The sequence below is a fragment of the Triticum urartu genome, chromosome 3A (genome assembly GCF_056163025.1).
Source record: "Triticum urartu cultivar PI428250 chromosome 3A, HENAU_Tu73, whole genome shotgun sequence".
NCBI classification, from domain to species: Eukaryota; Viridiplantae; Streptophyta; class Magnoliopsida; order Poales; family Poaceae; genus Triticum; species Triticum urartu.
In genome coordinates, this window is record NC_141875.1 from 174,562,369 (window position 1) to 174,566,929 (window position 4,561).

A 4,561-nucleotide genomic window follows, 5' to 3' on the forward strand; every position below is an offset into this window, starting at 1 on the left:
AGCAAATTTAATCAAACAACATTTTAAACATTTCAAACATAGATGAAAGTTGGAAATTATGAATCTAGACAAAATTCTAAGCAAGTTTCATATATAACTTGTTTTAATATGATGCATCGTTTTAGAGATAAAATATGCATGAACAATAGGGGGGGCTTCTGTAAAATAGTCGTCTCTGGAATAAAGGCTAAAATCGCAGGCAGGAAAAAAATGATCTGGGCCAAAACTGGCTGGCCCAATAAAGAAAGAAAAAAAGGAGGGCACTCGGGGGGCAGCCTCATTCATGGGCCAGGCCCAGTTCGGAGGGGAAGCAGGCCGGCCTGGCAGGGCACGCTGGGCCTTGGCGCTCGGGGAAAGGTCAACGCGGGCGGGACGAGGCGCGTTGCTCTCGTCCTGGAAGCAGAGGACGTAGGCGGCGGAGGACCTGGTGCTGGCGTCTCCCGGCGATGAGGATGGGGCGGATCCAGGTGGAGGCGACCAGGAACAGGCCCCGTGCGCGGATCCGACGGCGGGGGTTCCATTCTCGGCGCTGGAATGGAGGCGGGATGCACCGGCAGGGGAGCTTGGAGCTTCGAGTGGCTCGGGCGCGATGCGGGTGCAGAGGAGGCTGGAGATGTTCGTGGAGGTCGGGAACGGGCGCGGCGATCTCCGGCAGTACCCGAATGGTGGCGCGGGGAAGCAGCGAGCTTGAGGGCTGGCGGAGCTCTGGAGCATCATTTGGAGGCGCGGGTGTTCCTACGAGAGAGATCGAGGTCTTAGAGAGGAGCACGCGGAGGAAGGAGAGAAAACAGGAGAAAGAGAGGCAGGGGATCAGGTGCTGCTGCTGCTGTCACCGGCAGCAAGCACCGACACGGGCGGAGGCCGTCGGGCGTGGGAGAAGGAGCTCGAGCTCCTGGTTGCTGCAGGTCGAGGAGGGCCGGCGCGGGCGGGGTGGGCTTCGGGCACCTGCTGAGATGAGGGAGGAGGAGAGGCCTCGACCGAATCAGGATCGAGCGCGGGGTCGATCTAAGAGGGAGAGGTGGGGGTTGCTGGTTGGATCGCTGCAGATACGAGGAAGATGCAGCGGCTACCGAGGGGATGGACCCCGAGGGGAATTTGGAGTGGGTGGCGGCTAAGGGGGACAAGCGACCTAGTTTTTAGGGTTTGTCTGATATATATATATTTCAAAAGGATTAGAGGATAGGGATTTGGATCATTGGATCGAAATCCGACGGACAATAATAAAATAGGTAGGGAGTCCAAATAAGAAAATGGTGATGTTTTGTAGATGTTTGGGGATGTTCCGGACCCATCGGGCACGACTGCTCGGGTCGGGTCCGGGACAGTTTCGGACAGCGAGGCGAGGGGTCAATGCACTGAGCAAAGAGGGGTAGGCATGGGCCTAGGTGGATTGTGTAGAGAGGGTTGGTCTGAGAGAAGAGGGGAGTGATGCAGCCCGACACGATTTCCGGAGACCGAAAACGTCCTACGTTAGACCGGCTATACTGCTGCTATAGTTATCCGTTGGGGCATCAAACAGACTCCGAACGTGATGAAACTTGGCAGGCGGCCTACCTACAACATAAAAACACCGCATGCCAACTTTCATCCCATTCTGAGAACATTTTCCGTCCACTTATAAAATAATATTTCGGACATGTCGCGGGCGCGTGCAAGTGTGGTTGGACTCAGAACGGACAACGGAGAGAACTCGGAGAACCCGGACGAATGCAAGTTTTAAAACATGATGATTCAATGCACATGATGACATGATAAGATGCAACACGCAAGCAAATGACAAGGCAACAACAGCGAATAACTAGCGGACACTTGGCACATCGGTCTCGGGGCGTCACAATACTTTAATGAGTGCTCACAATCATAAAGATGTCCAAGATAGTATATTTATATGTGAAGACCTCTCTTTCTTTATTACTTCCTATTAATTGCAACGATGACCAAAACTATGTTTGTCAACCCTCAACAACTTTTATTCATCATACTTTTTCTATGTGAGCTCATTACTCTCCATAAGATCCATATGATCTCTTTGTTTCTTTTTATTTCTTTCTCTTTTCTTTTATTCACTTAGGATCATGGAAAAATAATCAAACCCTTGACTCAACAGTAATCTTTATTATATAGCTCACGGACTCGATTGCATAAAAGGATAATAAAAAAACTCACAACTAGATCATACTAAGAACTTTTATTCTACTAGATCAAGATCTTACCAAAAGGATCGAACTAAGAAAACGGTAAAGATAAAAGTGATGGTGATACGATACCGGGGCACTCCCCCAAGCTTGGCAGTTGCCAAGTGGAGTGCCCATACCAGATACTCAATTCTTCTTTGTTGGTGGAGACGGTGGTGATTTTTTTGATGGCGTAGGCTTGTCGTCCTTCTTCCAAGGCATAGGCTCACCATCATAGAAAGATGACTGAGTCTCCTGAATCCTCAAATCTGCAGCCAAACTCATCCTTTTGAATCTATATTCATACTCACAGTTTTGGTTTTGCAGGTCATAAATCTGGGCTTAGAGGTGCTCGATTTTCTCATGAAGCTTGAAGATGGCCTCCGCAATGTCCTTGACGTCCAGCTTGTGGTTGTTGGTGAACTCCATGATCATAATGTGATTGGAATCAAGTCCACGCTCCACCATCTCCTGACACTTGTAAACTTCTTGCTCCAATGCCTCGAGCCTGGCCTCCGTACTTCCGGTCTTCCTTGGTCCCTCAGCATCGCGGATGTGCAACAACCCCTCACGCATCTCTATGGTTTGAGGGTGTTGTAGCACTTCTGCGAGTTAGGGGTTGATGAACTTCTCGAAGAACTGGTCCTTGGGGGCACTTGAAGACGACATGACGACCTGGATCTGTCAGAAAAACAGCTCGAAACAAAGACAGGAGATTTTTGCGTGATACGGGAGTCAATACCCTCGGGAGGTTATATAATGAGTTTTTACCGACCAAAATACGTGTCGTGTACGAAAACGGAGTCTAGAGAGCACACGAGGTGCCCACGAGGTAGGGGGTGCGCCCAGTAGGGTAGGGCGTGCCCTCCACCCTCGTGGAGCCCTCGTGTCCTTCCCGGACTGCTTCTTATTTTTCTATTTTTCTAAATATTGCAAAACAGAGAAATATTGCCTTAAAAACTATTTTGGAGTCGGTTTACTTACCGTACCACATACCTATTCCTTTTCGGAGTCTGAAGCATTCTGGAAAGTGTCCCTTATGTATTCCTCCGGGGTTACGGTTTCAATAACATTGGTTTCAACATTTATGGGATTACCTGAGATATAGTGTTTGATTCTTTGACCGCTCACCACCTTCGGATTTGTGCCTTCGAAGTTGTTGATTTTTATGGCACCGAAACGGTAGACCTCCTCGATAATGCAAGGACCTTCCCATTTAGAGAGAAGTTTTCCTGTAAAAAATCTTAAACGAGAGTTGTATAGCAATACATAATCTCCTACATTAAACTCACACTTTTGTATCCTTTTGTCATGCCATCTTTTAACCTTTTCTTTAAACAACTTGGCATTTTCATAGGCTTGGGTTCTCCATTCATCAAGTGAGCTAATATCAAATAACCTCTTCTCACCGGCAAGTTTAAAATCATAATTAAGTTCTTTAATAGCCCAATAAGCCTTGTGTTCTAGTTCGAGAGGTAAGTGACATGCTTTTCCATAGACCATTTTATACGGAGACATACCCATAGGATTTTATATGCAGTTCTACAGGCCCATAATGCATCATCAAGTTTCTTAGACCAATTCTTTCTAGACCTATTAATAGTCTTTTGCAAAATTAATTTGAGTTCTCTATTACTCAATTCTACTTGACCACTAGACTGAGGGTGATAAGGAGATACAATTCTATGATTAACATCATATTTAGCAAGCATTTTACGGAAAGCACCATGAATAAAATGTGAAACACCATCAGTCATTAAATATCTAGGGACTCCAAACCTCGGAAAAATAACTTCTTTAAGCATTTTATTAGAAGTGTTATGATCAGCACTACTAGTTGGAATAGCTTCTACCCACTTAGTAACGTAATCAACAACAACTAAAATATGTGTATAACCATTAGAGGAAGGAAAAGGTCCCATATAGTCAAAGCTCCAAACATCAAATGGTTCAATAACAAGTGAATAATTCATAGGCATTTCTTGATGTCTACTGATATTACCAATTCTTTGACATTCATCACAAGATAAGACAAACTTACGAGCATCCTTGAAGAGAGTGGGCCAATAAAAACCAGATTGCAGTACCTTATGTGCAGTCCTATCTCCAGCATGTTGTCCTCCATAAGCTTCAGAGTGACACTTGCGTAGGATATGTTCCCATTCATGCTCAGGTACACAACGTCTAATAACACCATCTACTCCTTTATAAAGATGTGGGTCATCCCAAAAGTAATGCCTCAAATCATAGAAGAACTTTTTCTTTTGCTGGTATGTGAAACTAGGTGGTATAAACTTAGCAACAATGTAATTAGCATAATCAGCATACCATGGAGCAGTATGAGAAGCATTTATGACATTTAATTGCTCATCGGGAAAGCTATCATC